Source organism: Vulpes lagopus, chromosome 2, assembly GCF_018345385.1.
Source record: "Vulpes lagopus strain Blue_001 chromosome 2, ASM1834538v1, whole genome shotgun sequence".
Classification (NCBI taxonomy): Eukaryota; Metazoa; Chordata; class Mammalia; order Carnivora; family Canidae; genus Vulpes; species Vulpes lagopus.
The window spans coordinates 146,603,360-146,621,939 of NC_054825.1; the positions used below are offsets into that span (position 1 = coordinate 146,603,360).

General features: G+C 46.5%; 1 protein-coding gene across 1 annotated transcript in view; it reads left to right on the forward strand.

The window, feature by feature from the left end:
- KANK1 (KN motif and ankyrin repeat domains 1) overlaps nucleotides 1–18,580 on the forward strand; it is a 204,013-nt gene that overhangs the window by 148,654 nt on the left and 36,779 nt on the right. The gene's annotated exons all lie outside the window — the stretch shown is intronic.

Sequence of the window (18,580 nt, forward strand, 5' to 3'; positions counted from 1 at the left end):
CGAGAAACTAGCACAGATACTGATTTTAAATGAAGAATCCCCAGACAGAAAATCTTCCAGAAAGGTAACTGGGGCAGAAGGGGCGGTGAGGTGGGTGGCCAAAAGCTGGGGGCTTTTCCTCCAGGGCGTTATTCTTTGGTTTCCTGTCCTTTGGCCACTTTGATGATGAAAAAGCAGACTTTCCAAATAGTGCTGGATTGAATGAAATCAGGATGTAGTTCTGGAATGACCAGAAGGATACAAAACTCAGTAAAAAGACTTTAGTGCAGTGAGTTCATTCATTCATTCATTCATTCATTCAGGAGCTCACTTTTAAATGACTGCACAGAAATATATTTGGCAGGGGCCCTGGGTGGCTCAGTGGTTGAGAGTCTGTCTTTGGCTCAGGGCATAATCCCAGGGTTCTAGGATCAAGTCTCACATCAGGCTCCCCACAGAGAGCCTGCTTCTCCCTCTGTGTCTCTGCCTCTCTGTGTGTCTGTCATGAATAAATAAATAAAATCTTTTTAAAAAAATGTATTTAGCAAAAAAAAAAAATGTATTTAGCAGAAGGGCAACTGTTTCCCTTTTCTTTGTGACAGGGACCAACCCCAAGGTCCTATGAAGGTTGGTCTGTCTTTTCCTGTCACTTCATTATGACTTTGGTTAAGGATGGCTGGCAAGATTAAGGATCATTGAACTTTGTATTCTTCTGGGTTTTTTTTTTTTTTGTCTCTCCAAACATTTTTGGCTTTCACAAACTTTAATCTCTGTTCACTCCTCTTAACTCTGGGCTTTTGTTTTTGGCCTTATTTGGACAGAACTCATGATCTATTTCTGTTTCTTCAGCCCTAGTGCCTGCAAAAATCACCGTGGGCCTCCCCAGCCCTCCAGGGCTCCAGGCAGCAGGAGACCAGCTCAGGGCAGAGAGTCCTAGAGCAAATGGGGCCTTCTGCACCATCCCCACTGCTGGTTCCCAGCCCACCTATCCTGCTCCCTTCCAAGGGGCTTGCTCCAAGCACTGCTCTCTCGGCCTGGATGTCTTTCCCATACCTGCTACTGTAAGCCCTTCTTATCCTTCAGGATCTGCTTCCTCTCTCACCTATCCCAACACGAGTTCTCAGGTACTCCCAAGGGGACTTCACCCCTTCCTCTTCTTTCTTCCTGGAGAGCTGTGTATTTTAATGCAGAGGTACAGTCACGCGCCTCACCAGTCTGTAAGCGTTTGAGGTCTCAGGAGGCAAGAGTCACATCATCTGCCCACTGTGGCTTGCTCGGTACTCAGCATAGAGTCAGCAGCCTCCACGTTTAGCCAGCACGTATTTGCAGCACGCCTACTTTGTGCTGGCGTGAAGCTCGGCCTCCGATCCAGAGCAGGACGGGGGCACAGGGCCTGCCTGAGAATCTAACCGATTGAACTGAGCCCTGCCATTTGCCCATCTCATGTTGTTGCTCTCCATGCGTCTTTCTCCCAGCCTGTACACCTGCCTATTCCCCTGGATGAACAGGTGGCTTTCATACCGTGGCACACGCTCACTGCCAGGCTTCCTCCTCTTACCTCACCTTCACATCTGCTTTCTCTCCATCACATGCTCTGAGGCAGGCTTCAGATGTCATTGTCTGTTAAGTGCCTTGGGTCCCGGGGAGAGGTGACCAGGCATAATGTGGTTGTCTAGGGAAGACGATTGTCACAGGCCATTTGGAAGGTTCTTTCTAGCTCCCATGACCACTTTCTCATTAGTGACCCAGCCCGAGGGAGCAGCTGGAGCTCTACTAAGTTCTTTTTGCCCGAGGCTGGTTACCTGGTCAGGTTTGGCGGGCTGTTGGAACTGTGGATGAGAAACCGAGTTGGTGGCCTCAAAGGTTGGGAGTATGGCCTGCGTTCTTTCCCACAGTTCTCCTGGGAAGGTCTCTTAACAGATCTAGGTGCCCTCTTAGATGGGAGGAAATAAACGGTTATTTCATTAAGTAAATAATTATTAAATAAATTATAATTAATAAATTATAATTATTATCATCTGTAAACAAATAAATATTAAATAGACCTTTATTGTTTGCAGCATTTATAGTCTTTGTGGTCATCTAATTTGAAGTTTTAATCCCCTTATTTCATGCCTCAATCCATTTTGTCACAGGCTTTTTAAATGCCGATTTCAAGACGCAGGTGAAAATATATTGAGGTGGTCTCTTGTCCAAATTTGATGAAAGTAATAATCCTGGGGCACCCCAGGCTGTAAAGAAAGGCTGATGTGTAGAGATTCGGTGTGACTCTGGTGTTAAGACTTAAATGTGCTCAAGGAAACGTGCCTTGTTGAGTAAGGTATAACGAAGGCAGAAGATTTCTTCCTGGCGATTTTTCTGATATGCCAGTCACCCACAGTGTCCTCATCATCATTTCACGCCCCTGGCCAGTACCTCACACCCCTGCTGCGCACACCCTCCTCTCATTGACTGTGGCCTCTGCTTGGAAAATCTCCTCTTACATTTTAGAAAAAGCAGATCCTTCCAATCCAGGCGTGTAAAGGAGGAGTCCTCTTCTGAAACCCAACACTGTACACACCTACCAGGACAAGAAAGAGCTAGAAGTCCTTGCTGGACCTGTCCTGTAATCCCCTTGGAGCCCTATCAGCCCTTTGGGCTGTGGTGGAGGTTGGGTGGAGGAGGAGCCACTGGGGATGTGGATGGGAGCCCTGCCCACACTGCTGCCCCTCCCTGGGGTTCCCTTAGACACCAGCTTTGGTGTCACACCCATCACCAGCCTGAGGGCCCAGGAGGGAAGTAGCACAATGAAGTATTTGGATTCTTTACAGATCCAGGGAATGAGGGTGGGAGGCTAAAATATTGCAGACATAACCCAGGCCTTCCCTGAGAGTGATAACAGAACATCCTGATTTCAGTCTGTGTCTTAAAAAAAAAAAAAAAAAAAAAAAAGGATGTATTTATTCATGAGAGACACAAACTAGAGAGAGGCAGAGACAACAGGCAGAGGGAGAAGCAGGCTCCCTGCGGGGAGCCTGATGTAGGACTCGATCCCAGGACCCTGGGATCACCACCAGAGCCAAAGGCAGATGCTCAACCACTGAGCCACCCAGGCATCCCTGTACATCTCTTTAAAAGGAAAAGAATAACACGCAGAGTTTGGCTCCTCTGGGAGGAATTGAATTGACTGCCAGGCCCGGGGCACCTGCAGTGCAGGGAGGTGCAGAGAAGGGGGGACACACAGTGCTCGTTGAGATGAAGAGGACAAAGCTCCTCTAAGTTTGTCCGGATGTGAGATGTGGGTACCAATTGGAACAGAGGGATGAACGAGCTGTTCTGAGAGCCTGGATGGAAGAGGTGGCTGGAAGGCTAAGAGACAACTTCGGACAGAGCTGATACTTAGCTGGTCTGTGCAGAGGAGGAGGATTTTGTCTGAGAAGATCAGGGGAAATGCAGTAGAAAAAGAAGGAACAATCCAAGCAAAAACACATTCATTCTCCTTCCCACCCCACCCCCACCTTTCTCTGCCCTCCAAAGGTGAAGGGGGGGAGAGCATACCTCGGATGCAGCCCTTCAGTGCCAGGTAGCCTTCACGCAGCAGTGGCCACAGAAACATCCTCAGTAAAATGCCAGTAATCACATTTAGCTCAGGATGGGGAGATGAGTTCACATTGGTCTGAAGCGCCCAGCACAGTGTGGGCCAGAAGAACTGCGTGCATGGTGGGGGTGATTGGGATAGATGGGGGTGAACAGTGGCCCTGAGCCTCAGAGCCCAGCTACAGGGTGCCCTGTTGGGGAGGTAGAGGGGTGCTAGCACTCACTAACCCAGAGAAGAGGACCACACTAGGAGAGGAAGGTACATTGAGGCCAGGTCGGGAAATGGACATTTTAAGGTATCCATAATGTAACTCGCTGTCACCCTCACTACCTCACTGCATGTCCGTTTTCTTTCTAGACAAGGGGTCAGGACCTCCAAGAGGACAAGTCTTTTTTTTTTTTTTTAAGGTTTTATTTATTTATTCGTGAGACAGAGAGAGGCAGAGACACAGGCAGAGAGAGAAGCAGGCTCCCTGAGGGGAGCCCGGTGTGGGACTTGATCCTGGGACTCCAGGATAACGCCCTGGGCCTAAGGCAGGTGCTCAACCGCTGAGCCACCCAGGCGTCCCGAGACAAGTCTTGCTGCAGTCATCCTGTTAAGCAGGAGCCAGAGCTGCAGGCTCAGGTATGCTTCCTGCAGCCTCAGAGCTCTGCAGCCGCCCCCCAGGGGATGACTCGGCCAGCCAGGTGACCCAGGAGGCTTCCTCGGGGCCCATTTCCCCCCTCTCACTGGGAGTCACCCTTCCCGGATACTTTGCACCCAATTGGACCCACCCAGTCCTCCCACCTCTCATTTGGATGCTGCTTTTGTACGTAAATTAAGAGAGCAAAGGCAGGCAGGTGTGTCTTTCTCCCTACCGTGAGAGCCTGTGTGACTGGTGCTTTCCAGGCAGATAGAGCGCCTATCTTCAATGTTTCTTCCTTCTGGACTTTTGTCATCCTTCCTAAAGGGCTAGATAGTCATTTGTATACTATGACTTTCTCTGCTAGACCTCTCCTTAATAATGGAAGCACACATACAAAACAATTACCTTCGGCTGTTTGGGGAAGAATCTATATTCTTTTTTTTTCTTTTTCTAGAATAAGCTGTGTTCTTACCAGAACACAATGTTTATGAAATAAAAGTTCAGCAGTAATCTCTTTTGCAGGATTGAGAAATAACCACGTTCAGATGCATTCTTCCATTTAGTTCTTAAGAACAAGTCTTTGGATAATAATCCCTAGTTTGGAATATAATCACATGACTGAGTAATACCAGAGTTTTCTTATAAGTACAGAGAAAAAACTTACTTTCTTGGTGAAAAGCAAATGATAAAACAAGCATTAGGGATTTTTAGGATGATGGGCTTTTCCTAAAACTGGTTTGTGGGGATGGATGCCACAACTATACATTTACTAAAACTCATCAAACTATATGCTTTTTAAAATAAGTAAATTTGGGGGCACCCGGGTGGCTCAGTGGTTGAGCATCTACCTTCGACTCAGGGCGTGATCCCGGGGTCCTGGGATCGAGTCCCACATTGGGCTCCCCACAGGGAGCCTGCTTCTCCCTCTGCCTGTCTCTGTGTCTCTCTGTGTGTCTCTCATGAATAGATTAAATCTTAAAAAAAAAAAAAAAGTTTAGTCTTTGTAGCTTCACACAGGATAATGTGTGTCCCAAAGATAACCATCTGTCCACCAGACCTGGACCAGGAGAATGGAATCAGAAGGTAAATGGAGTGAGGTGCGTGTATACAGCCACTAAAATGAACCAGTCAAACAAGGTTAATTCAGCAGATTCTTATAAAATTTTGCCTCTCTCCACACAGGTAGCTGTACCCTTTTTGAATTTCACAAAGCAGGGGATTTAGAGTCTTCCCTAATCTTTGTTAATCTCTGTTTTATTGTTTAGAACGGGTTTTGCTTGTTTGTCCCATAGACAGAGCTCAGTAAATCTTGTTCCTCTAAAGTCGCTTTTATCCAGTGTTCTTAGGCCAAGTAGACAGTGTGTTTTAAAGTAGTGTTTCTGTTTCTTTTTCCTTCCTTCCTTTCTTTTTTAGATGATGTATTAAACCATTAGAGCAACATATCATTCTTAATGTTTTAAAACATATAAACCACATGCTGCTGAAAGATGTTATCCTAAAACAGAATGCACTTGTCTGGGGCCTGAGTCTGTGTCCTTGAAAGTCATGTGATCGAATTTGGACAAAAATGTGTCAGAGAATTTGAAATAAATAAATAAATAAATAAAAGCTCGGGTCTGTGGTTTACAACCAGAAGTGTTTGTAGCCTTCAAATCACACGTTGCATTAAAGAAGACTAGAGCAAGCAGAGGAACCCCTCGCCTCTCGCCCAGTCTGGGCTCAGTGTAGGACTGAATCACGACCCGAAGCAGACAGGCTGCTGAGCTGTTGCTCCGATTATAACAGGGAGCCTTTCTCAACCCTGGAGGCTTTGGGGGAGGGAATAAAGTTAGGGGAGAAAGCAGAAAGCATTTGTCGCTTTCCTCAGTCCTTCCTAGAATTAGCAGGTTTGCAACTGTATTTGTAGGTCAGCATTTCAAGTGTCTAAAGAAAATGAGTATAGGGTGCTGGAAAAATCGGAAGGGGTCTGGGAGAGATCTGTCTTCACCTCTTTATTTGTTGCTGTTAAGGTCCTTGCTGGCGATTCTGTTGGTTGGTAGGTTTTGCTGTCTCTCTGACGCCTGGAGTGCTGGAATTAGACCCCGCAGCCAGGAGGCTGTTAGTTGGTCAGGAAATTCCAAATGGGTATAAATAAATTCTCTGCGGCAGCTCCTGGGCTCTCTGCCTGCTGCTGTGTGTAGTCCGTTTAATGATGAGGGAAGTATGCTGGAGACTTGGCTTCCTGCTGGCTGAAAATCACAGTGACTTTGTTTCTGGGGAGGTGAGTAAGCAAGGCCAAAAGAAGCAAAAAAAAAAAAAAACCGAGCGAGAAGTTTGGGGAGCAGGGGTGCTGGTGAAGTATGAGCTCAAGCTCTGTGTGTTATGAAGTGTTTGCTTTGATTACAAGCTGGAGAGGATAACTCAGCACTTGACTTTTTGGTCCACTGATCATTTCAGCTCGAGCTCTGGCTTCAACATAGAGATGTCGTTGTCGTGCGAGTGAAATGTTGTACGTATATGCTAAGGTTTGTGTTTATGGGCTCTTTAAATTCCAGAATGTCCCCCTTTTGTGTGTGTGTGTGTGTGTGTGTGTGTCTGTGTGTGTGTGTGTGTGTGGCTAAATCCATTTTTGGTCATTTGTTTTCAGCTCTGTTTTTCTCATGGGGAACTGTTCTGTGTGCCTTAAAGCTGACTTCTTGTTCTTATATAAACACCATAAAACAAAATACAGGCTGTGATTCATACAATTACTTCAGTTCTCTCCCATCCCACCCTACCCCACCCCCCCAAAAAACCCTCCTGTGCTGCTTTGTTAGAAAAGCCCTTTCTGCCTCACTGTCCCAGCTTGTGCCTCTCCTCTGCTTTCCACAGACTTCTCCTTGGAACTGCCACATTTCCTATTTACACTTAGAGCAACCTGTTATTTTTGAAGAAAGTTTGGAAAACAGCCTGTAGGCCCCCAGGCTAGCTCTCTTCTTCTGTGCATGCAGGACAGATTCAGGCTGTATTTCGGCAGTGTCTCTTCAGATGAGAGAGTGAACATGAGAAAGCACTGCCTGGGGAGGGCGGGGGGTAAAAGGCAGGTCCCAAAGTGCCCGTAGCTACTTCCAGACAGATTTGGGACAGAGAGTGGCTGTGTCTGAGAGTTGGCGCTGGAGAAGAGGGCTGTTGTGTCAGCCTCAAGGCCCCTGTGTGTCATGTGCCTCCTGAACACAGAGTGCCTTTGATGAAGACATAGCCCTTCCTCTCCCTTTCCACTTGCTTCCCTCCAGCTGCTCACCTGCAGCCCGGCTTCTGGACTCTTCCGGCATGCCCTGAGCCCATGACGGCAAAAGGAAGCTGCGTCTGGGGTGGTTAGCTGGGCCGGTTGTGGTGATGCATCTGGAAAGATGCTACAGAGTGAAATGCGCGGAGAATGAGACCACCAGTGTCTGCCTGTGCTCATCTGGTCTGACACCTGGTGCAATGCCCTGCTTTCTCCGCTGCATCACGTAGTGCACAGCCCTGCGACATTCCATGGGAAGTGTAGTCAGAGAAACTTCCAGGAGTTACAGCATCCCACCAACCCTCTGATTTTGCACATGAAGACCTCGTTGCTGCCCTGTGCTGTTTCAGGTCCCTGCTGCCTGTGGCTTGTCTGTGACCTGGGAAATATTTATAGCTCCTGTTCCTTGCTTTATGAAAATTACACCTTCCCCAATTCAGGCAAGCCAACCTAGACTGCCATGGGGATGTGCTCTATGGTTCTTTTATTTTTTTCTTTTTAAGATTTTATTTATTTATTCATGAGAGACACACAGAGAGAGGCAGAGACATAGGCAGAGGGAGAAGCAGGCTTCCTGTGGGGAGCCTGATGCGGGACTCGATCCCAGGACCCCGAGATCATAACCTGAGCCGAAGGCAGCTGCTCAACTACTGAGCCTCTCAGGTGCCCTGCTCTTTGGTTCCAAAGCCCACATCTGCACAGTATGTTAAAGAGTGCTTTCCTCTTAGGACTTCAGTAGAGCTGAGAGCATGAGATTGTTCAGAAAAATTAGTGCGGGCAGCCTGGGTGGCTCAGCGGTTTTGCACCAGAAAAATTAATGCGGATTTGTGTCTCCTTATTATGAGAAGAGAATGTTTTAATTTGGCCATAATTGGTTCTTAAAGGTTAGGGATGTTCCTCTACTTCTGCTTTTGTTTTATCTTACCTCCTTCCTGCATGGCTGATGCTGGGCCAGGCCTTCATCTGCCCCTACCCAACACCTGCTCTCTGTGTTCCATGCACCCTGCACACAAGCATCACCCCTGCGGGGCCTAGTCAGCATCTCCCCCATTCACTCCCAGAAGCACAGTCCAGTGTAGACCTCAAAGTTTCAGCAGACTCATTTTCTAAACACCTCAATCCCTAGCTTCATGGAGTGGGAGAGAAGCATCAGGATAGCGGGAAGGCATTCTGGATCATCTGGGCCACCTCACCAAACAACAGAGGGTGATCCAGTCATAGTAAGTAATAATAACAGACTGCAGGCATCCATCGAAGCAGTCCACAACAACGCTGTGAAGCAGGTCTGTTATTTTCACAATTATGCAGCTGAAATAGGATCTGACTTGCCAACAGCAGCTGGAAAGTGGCAGACCCAAAATTCAAACCCAGGCAGCCCAGCCCCAGAATGCCTGTTCTTCATCATGACATCTCTTCCTCTGCCATCCCTTACTAATCTGTAGATTCCTTGATGCAGAGTTTTTCATTTCAACACATACTGAGTGTACCATGTGCCAAGCACTCGGGGATGGAAAAAGGAATTCTATTTCATTCCCGCACCCTCCCCTACGCCCCAGACACCATCCGTCCAGTGGGGAAAGGACCTACATGTGCCTGCTGATCAGGATATGTAGGGAAAGTGTTTGAGACCCGAGGGAAGAGTGTGACCAGTTCTTTGCAGGACAGAGCAGGCTGGGGATAAGTGAAGCTTTTGACAAAGGATGGGCTGTTTGGGTGGGGCCAGGACAGTGCCGCGCAGCTAATTCTGACAGACAGGAAGGGCAGTGCAGGTGGAAGGAATAGAATGAATGAAGGTGGATGGGCTAGAAAGTCGTTCTATAGGCTGAGGTTCTGGGTGGGAAGGAAAATGGAAGCTGCCAGATTGGGGCTGAATTGTCGAAGACTTCCAGCGCCACAGAAAGGAGCGTGTAGACTTTATTCTCTCTGATGGGGCTCCTGGCATATCCATCTACAACATTAATAATGAAGAAGGTCTTCCCGTTTCCAGGGATACCTCAAACAAATGTCAAATTCCTCAAAGTGTATGTAATTCAGAAGAGCAGAGGCACCAGGCCCTGATAATAGAAAAAAAAAAAAAAAAACCAACCAGGCTGCCTTATTATTTGCATACAGGAGCAACCCAGAGGGTTGGCAGTGCTCCTGGGGAGGGGCTCCCCACTCTCCTCCCCTAAAGACATTGATGGCGCAAGCAAAGGAAGCTTACCATCACCTCTATCTCTCATTCTCTCTACCTATGTGTATATGGGTACAATTTATTAAGAAATAATTTCAAACTTAACAAAAATGTAAAGAAATTCTCATACCTCCTTCACCCAGATTCAGATCCCCCAGTGGTTAAAATTTCAGGACATTTGCTTCATCTCGCTCCGTGTGTGTGGAGGCCTGCCTGGGCCATGTCTCTTTAGAGAACAGATCTTGACCTTCCCTTTCTTGCATGACCTTGATAGTTGGGTTGGGTTTTTTTTTTAAAGATTTATTTATTTTAGAGACAGTGTGCAAGAGAGTGAGCTGGGGGGGGGGGGCGCGGGCAGAGGGAGAGGGAGAGAGAGAGAATTTCAAGCAGATTCCCCACTGAGCTCAGAGCCCAACACCAGGCTCAATCTCATGGCCTGAGATCGTGACCTGAGCTGAAACCATGAGTCAGATGCTTAGCGGACTGAGCCTCCCAGGAGCTCTGACCTTCATGGCTTTAAGGAGGGCCCTTCTATTCTACAGGATGCCTTTCAGGTAGGATCTATCAGGATTTCCAGACTCACCATTCCTTCTAGGTAGGAACACCACAGAAACGATGCTGTGCTCTTCTCAGAGCTTGCTGTGAGGGGACGTGATGTTAGCCTTGACCACCTGGTCCACCTGGTTGTCTGTCAGCTTCCTGCACCACAGAGCCCCCATTTTTCCCTTTGTGATTGATCAGTACTTTATGGGAAGGTATTGTGACGCCACAGCAGTACTCGGGTCGTCGGGAAAAAGTCTCTGCTCATTGGCTTTAGGATCTAGTGATGATGATTCCTTCCCAAATCAGCCACTGTTTTTTGTTTTGTTTTAAAGATTTTATTTATTTATTCATGAGAGACACAGAGAGAGAGGCAGAGATATAGGCGGAGGGAGAAGCAGGCTCCCTGTGGGGAGCCCGACATGGGACTTGATCCTGGAAATCCGGGATCACACCCTGGGCTGAAGGCAGACGCTCCACCACTGAGCCACTCAAACACCCCCCAAACCAGCCGCTATTATAACGGTTGTTACGTGATGATTTTCTGTTTTCATAATTCCTTTATTCAGTAGTTGGCATCTAGTGTATTTATTTATTATAACATCATGGGCTCAGAGGTCCCTGTTTTATTTGCCAGGTTGTAATCTCCTGTATCATTAATCATAACATTTTGATGCCGAAATTTTCCCAGATTGGGACAGTGAGAACCCGAAAGTTTCTGAGCCAGATGGACACTGTATTTTTTTTTTTAAGAGAAAGCACAAGAGCAAGTGGCGATGGGGGAGAGGGAGAAATCTTGAGCAGTCTTCACTCCCTCCCCGCGTGGAGCCCATGTGGGGCTTGATCTCACAACCGTGAGATCATTACCTGAGCCAAAATCAAGAGTCGGATGCTTCACCAACTGAGCCACCCCGGTGTCCTGACACTGTCTTTAAATAGCTGATCTGACGTGTGCTGATGTTCGAGAATAACTAATGGGCAAGTGTGTGTTCTCTGAGTTCTCGATGTTGTGTGTGCCTCATGCCGTGGCGGCCACCTGCAGTGAGATCCTTGTCATAGAGGCAGACTATGACAGGTGATGCTAGGACAACCTGGCCTGAAATTGAGCTGCTCAGAGACCAGTTTAGGGAGTGGAAGTCTTGGATGTTTAGCGTGTACTGCTTAGGTTCTTCTAGACTCTACCCTCTATCTTTAGCCTCTGCCCTTAGCTGAATCAGTCCCTGGGCAGGTGTGGGTCAAGTATGGGATGGGGTGGGAGAGAGCGCTAGGGGTGGCAGTAACGTGCTGCCTGTCTTTCCGTCTTGTGCAGAGATGCTTGCTGGCTGTCAGGGGCAGTGTTTCTGCTTCACAAACATGTTCGGTCCCTGCAGTTCCCATCCTAGAGTTTGAAGCACCGAGCCCATTTGTACTCTGCATCTCAGAGCACCAACTCAGACCCTCATCCATGCCACACGTGTCCCTCCCAGATTAGATTTATCATGTTTTAATGACCTTCAGTAAAGGAAATCCTATCATTTTTCTCTGTGGTGAGTCATCCACTGGTTTAAAGAAAAATATTTTCTTTTTTAACAGTGTAATGAGGTCATGGATAGAGCCCCAGAGCACGAGTCCCGAGAGCCCGTCCTGGTCTCCAGCCCAGCCCAGAGCAGCTGAGGGTTGTCAAGTCTTCTCAGTAGGCCACAGGTCGTCCCAAAATGCAAATTCTAAGTTCTGGTGGTTTTAACACTATGGCTAGCACTTATCGAATTGTTTTTGAAACTCACTCCATGCAAAGGAATTTGTGATGCTGGGAGAAAAATTCATGGGGGCTTGGAGCAATCCGTGGAAACCTACTAGAGAATGCTAAAGGGAATTTTAATCCATACTCCAGCATCTAGCCAGAGCAGTCTTCTTATAATGCAAATCTGGGGAGCACCTGGGGGGCTCAGTCAGTTAAGCATCTGCCTTTGGCTCAGGTCCTGATCTCAGAGTCCTGGGATCTATCGAGCGCCACATCCGGCTCCCTGCTCTGCAAGGAGTCTGTTTCTCCCTCTCCCTTTGCCCATCCCCAAGTTCGTGCTCACTCCCTCTCTCTCAAATAAAGAAATAAAATCTTAAAAAAAAAAAAGAGAAGAAAAGAAAAGAAAATGCAAATCTGGTCATTTTGTTCCCTGGCTTGGAACCTTTCAATACCTTCCCAGTGCGCTTCAGAGCCAAAAACCTGACTCCCCGGGCTCTGCATGGCTGGGGCACAGCCCCCTCTCTGCCTCTCTTGGGGCAGAGCCCTCCTTTCAGTGTCTAAAATTGGCAGGTTTATCATGTGAAAGTTTCTTTAGCTAGAGCTTCTCCTGTCCTCTTCTCCCGTGCAAGCTCACACCCCGCACGGTGCCCAGTGCACTTCTCAAATACAGCGGAGCACCCCGGAGGCCCCCCACCTCTGGCCCCCACAGCCCCCACCGCTCTGTCCAGCATGCTCCCTTGTACTTGACTTTCATGGTGCTCCTCACCACTGGCCCTTCATTTCTGCAGCCCCCAGGTGTCTCCCCCTGTACTTTGCAGGTTCTCCCAGACAGGTTCTACGTCTGAGTGGCTTAGTAGCTCCCAGCAGGATTTGGCACGCACAGTAGGTACTTAATAAATATTTACTGAGTGAGAGGACCAAATCCTTCTTGTGGCCTACTCATTGCACCTTCCCTAGATCAACAGGCCCTTTATGGGGTGTGGGATTCTAGAGCCATCGTGGAGAGGGGGTGATAATGGCAGACAGCAGAAGATGCGGAGATGGGATGTGGGTTAATGTCTGTGGGCAAAGATTAAAAAAGCAGAGATGGGATCAGCCGTGAGAGGAAACGTAAACATTTAGAGGTAGAATCCAAAAGAAGTTAAAAAGAGTTACAGAGATAAGAAACAAGACCACAGTACAGCCCAGCCACGTGAACAGGCCAAGCCCATAAAATCGTACTTAGGCTGCGTGTGACTGCTCAGTTGGCCTAGCATTTCCCACGCCCTTCTGGCTTGCACCTTTGCTCTCTTTCCTCTCCTCGCTTTCCATGCACGAAGCACGTGGGTAGCTGGGTAAAACCGCTGCAACCTGGCGACGTCCAGGTGGCATCAGGTACGTTCGTGGGAACAGGAATCCAGGCTTGACAGAACAGGCTCTGACACCTAGTAGGTGCTCCTGATGTGCATGAACGGATGGATGGGTTTGTTAACTGGGAGGGACAAAGAACAGGTTCAAAAGTAACTCTTTGGTAAGTGAAAGAACAGGAGGAAATCTCATCTGTCTTTTGTTATTTTAAAGCAGAATTAGGGGCAGCCTGGGTGGCTCAGCGGTTTAGCCCGCCTTCAGCCCAGGGCCTGATCCTGGAGACACAGGATCGAGTCCCACATCAGGCTCCCTGCATGGAGCCTGCTTCTCCCTCTGCCTGTGTCTCTGCTTCTCTCTCTCTCTCTCTCTCTGTGTGTGTGTGTGTGTGTCACATGAATGAATAAATAAATTTTTTAAAAAAAAATAAAATAAAATAAAGCAGAATTAGGGGGATGCCTGGGTGGCTCAGCGGTTGAGCAGTTGACCGTCTGCCCTTGGCTCAGGGTGTGATCCGGGGGTCCCTGGATCAAGTCCCACATTGGGCTCCCTGCAGGGAGCCTGCTTCTCCCTCTGCCTGTGTCTCTGCCTCTCTCTGTGTGTCCCTCATGAGTAAAGAAATAAAATCTTAAAAAAAAAAAAGCAGAATGAGGGACACTCACATCGTGCTCCTTTTTCTTGTGCGTTCTCCACCAGATGGTGTTGCTTGGAGACTTGGTAACAGGGAAGGTCCTTGGGGCCGAAAGTCTTAGTGCTGACAATGTCATCAGGAGAACTTTCCTGTGAAACCTGTCCAGAAGGATCTAGTCCACTTTACTGTTTCCTCATTGCCACTGGTGCGAGCCCAGAAAAGTGGATTTGCTAATAACTCAGTTGCTATTGTACTTTGAGTAATTAACTTTGTGAGCACTTCTCTCTCTTTCTCTCCCCTCTTCCCCCCTCCCTCTTTCATCCTGCTGGTTTTCTTTCCCGCCTCTCAGCCCTAGCTAATGCGGAACCTTTCTGACTGCTTCCAACAACAGGATGCTTGCAACTCAGCTGCTTTTAAATATGGGAATCCATGATAATTATGTGCTTCTCAGGGACTGACTCAGCTCTCAGGGCAAAGCCTCAGTGCTTCGTGGGAGTGGAGACAGCGCAGGTTACGGGAATTAGCAGAGTTCTTCGGTTTTCAGCAGAGTATCTGGTGAAGACAAACACACCAAGTGTGGAAGTTGGGGCACATGGGTGTAAGTATTTTTCATGGTTCAGTCAGTCAGTCAGTAGTTGGGCCTAGAGTGTGCAACAGGGAAACCAGAACAGAGAAGTCATTGTATCCTAATAGATAAAGTAATAATAGCAAAAGGCTTGTCCGTTTAAAAATCTACCAGGACATATTCGATCAGAAACCTTTAACATTTGCTCATGTTAAAGAATAGCTCAGGGCACCTGGGTGGCTCAGGGGGTTGAGCATCTGCTTTTGGTTCAGGTCATGATCCTGGGGTCCTGGGATGGAGCCTTGCTTTGGGCTTCCTGCTCAGTGGGGAGTCTGCTCCTCCCTCTTTCGCTCCCCCTGCTCATGCTTGCTCACTCTCTCCCTCTCTCTCTCTCTCTCAAATAAATAAAATCTTTAAAAAAGGGGTGGGGGGGGGGAGAAAGAATGGCTCACTGTGGAAGAATGTGTAGAAAAGGATTTTTGTGTTTTCTTACAAGTGGCATTTTTCACCCTGTCACTGGAACATGATGTTACTGTCCCACTGAGAAGTGGGGGTCTTCAAGACTGTGACTTCTATGGCCCACATTCTCAGTCGCCCTGTGGGAAGTTTTTACTCTGCTCAGTGTCCTTAGCATAGGCCATCTCCACCTCAACACTACTGACATCCTGGACTGGATCATCCTTTGTCGAGGAGGATGGGACTGTCCTGTGCCCTGTACGATGTTCAGCAGCAGCCCTGGCCTCCACTCACGATATGCTGGTAGCACCACCCTTCCAGTGGTGATAACCAAAAATGTGTCCAGAAAAAAAAAATGTGTCCAGACATTACCATATGGCCCATAGGGAGGCAAAAATCACACACACACACCCACGCCACCCTGTTTGAGAACCACCACTACTAGGTTTACTACATCTAGTCTAATCTCCCACCTCCCGATGAATATATTTTTTTGTCTGCTCAAACCAAATATTGTTTGGAAAGTAAGATCATATAATACTTTTTGTTCATCTAAAAGAAATTATTTTTGGGGCGTCTGGCTTGCTGGGTCAGTAGAGCGTGTGACTCTTGATCTCAGGGTCTTGAGTTCAACCCCACATTGGGCATACAGCTTGCTTAAAAGCAGAGATGAAGTTGGGAACCTGGGTGGCTCAGTCGGTTGAGCAGCTGACTCGATTTCAGCTCAGGTTGTGATCTCAGGGGCACAAGATCGAGTCCCACATGGGACTGAGCATGGAGCCTGCTTGAGATTCTCTCCTTCTCTCTCTCTCAAAAAGGTTATTTTTGAGATCTCCATATCTCCATTACACCTTGCTAATGCAGATAAAACTACAAGGAGATTTTAAATTTTTCTTCAGGCCATAAATCGGGCCTCTCTCATGGAGTGCTAAGTTTTATAGGTGGTAAATATCTAAAAAGTAGAATTACCATCAGTTTGTTGATTTCAGCTTCTCTCTGAACACAGGGGAATTTGGTCTGGACTTGGGACGTTGTCTCTAATTTCGGTCTGGACTTGGGACATTGTCTCTAGTTAGTGTCTCATTTTGGTGTTTGGTTACTCCAAATTGCAGACCGTACAAAGTGCGTCATGAGAGAGGGAAGAGAGGGACTCAGGGACCATTTGTGTTTAGGAAGTATGTCAGCTCAAAGATGATGTCAACCCAGGAAGCCATGTACCCACGTGGAGTGACCCATCTACTTATCTTGACGCAACAATAGAAATGCTGGTGATTCTACCTCTTTGCTTCATTTCTACTTTGTACTTTATTGGGATTTTATTCCTATATACCCCACTCCCCACTAGACTGTGAGCCTTGTGAAAGTGGGGACCTCAACTCTTGTTCACACTGTGTGAACAGTGCCTGATAAATAGTAAGTGATAATAGATGGATTGGATGGATGGATGCATGGATGGATGGATGGATGGATGGATATTATTACTAAGATTGTTTTTTTTCATGAATATTAATTAAAAGTTGAATGAAGAAATTTTTTATTTGGTTCATCCTCATTTCACAATTGAGGATTATAACATTCTAATTGGTCCCCTTGAATTTAATCTCTTTGCCTACCTTGATCTAATCTGCACACACTGTCAAGCCAGTCTTCATCAATGCAAGCCAGTCTTCATCAATGCCTTTTTAACCTCTAGCATGGGGCTGGGTATTCACCTAAGGGGAACTCCTAAGTGGACATGATGCCCCAAGTCTGGGACCTGAGTCTGGTGGCCTCTCTCATACCCAGCCATCCCCCTCTCTTCTGAACTCATATGTTCCCAGGCTGTACCAGCCCTGGCTCTTGGCCGTCCACCCCCTCTTTCCTTTTACTGTGTCATTGCTTGCCTTATCTTAAAAAGTCAGCTCTTGGTTAACTCCATTCTGTTTTGATTAATTATTCACATACGATCATATTGTTCTTGTTGATAATATGCCTTTGTAGCTGATCTCAATTAGTGTTTAGGATGTTTGGCATTTATATCCCAGCTAGACTATACCTCCTTTTATTTCTTATAATCCTTCCTCCTACTCTTTCCACTGAATAGGGCCATTTTCTGCACCTAATTAAGCTTTTAATAAATACTATATAATGAAGGCAGAGGTGGTGCCAGGAGCAGTCTCCACCACTGGATTTCCAGACATTTAGAAAATTCTTGTAAACCCCAGGGGACGGCCCTCTGATTCCAGAATATTTGGTTGGAAGCTGTTACTTTCAGGATTCCATTTGCAGACACAGCTAGTGATTTTTGGCTATATATAAACAGGCATAACCTTGTTAGTCCCCCCCTCCCCCAAAAAAAGGTTTCAGGCAGTTAAGAATCTCTTTATAACCCACTTAGAGATTTTTTTAAAACTGCTGTTTTTATTCTTTCCTGATTATTCTTGAACTAATAAAAATTTCTCTAATAAAATGTTTTATTGTAACATCTCCCCAGTTCATCGTTTAACATTTTTCTTCTTTTCAAGATCTGGTCTTAATTTTTCGTGCAGGAGGGGAGACACAGGGGAGAGATTGCTATATGCATTAGAATTCAGAGTAGCTCGAAGGAACAGAGATCCAACACATAAAATAGCTTAACGAAAGAGAAGTTTATATCTCTTTGACAGAGAACTATAGAGGTGGCTTTCCAGAGATAGTATAATAGCTCTTAAAGACCCAGATTTTTTCTAGCACATTGTTCTGCCATCTCTGTGTATGAACTTATGGTCCAGTAAAGCAGCAAATGTTCCAGTCATCACATCTGCATTCCAGGCGGCAAGATGAATGAAGTAACAAGGAAGAAAGGAGGCCTAAGAACTATTCCTGTCTTTTCTAAGGGAGGTTCCAGGGGGTTGTTTTATGAGGTTTCTGCATATGGGCCATACTAACAGTAAAAGAGACCAGGGAAATGTAGTCTTTATATATGCTCAACTAGACCAGGGGTCCTATTAGTTTCAAAGATGAGATAACACGTACTGAGAAACATCTGGCTGTCTGCCATGGCTGTCCTGTTCATCCCCCTCCTAAACGAATTGTCTTGGAGTTTATTTCAATACATTTTCTCTTGTTTTCTAGTAACTTCTTATAAATATTTTTCTAAAAGACAACTACATGTCAAAAATTTATAAAATATAAAAAATAATATAAAAACCTTCTAGGATTCTACAACCTAAAGATAACCACTGAAGCAGCTTCATGTGAGAATTGTCTTAAACACTAATGCAGAGCAATTTCTGCCTACAGAGTATTAAGATGTTCTTAAAAATTGATTATACACAACTTATGTTCCATTGTCCCTTCAGTAAACATGTTTACACGTTTCCTCTGTTCCCCACCTCTTATTAACTGATGTGTGTGGTTGGAAAGGGGGAGCAGTGAAGGAGATCTTAAAAATTAAATTTGTTAAAAAAAAAATAAATTTGTTGCTCTCCAGGTACTTAGGCAAGCACAGAGAGACAAGACATACATATGTAGGGAGAAGTTGGGAAATCACTCAGGCCCCTGATAAGTGCCATGTATGTGTTCCTGTATGTGAAGATACACTAGAAAGCAAGAGGTAAAGAATGACCCTGGATGTCTTTAATTGCCCAACATGCGCTGGACAGTTGATTGTAAAAATGACACCACGAGAAACACGGGTTGCTGGAGGCTAAAACTTGGGTTGTAAGTCCTTAGGATCGTCTGCCGTTAGCAGCATTAGGAGATAAT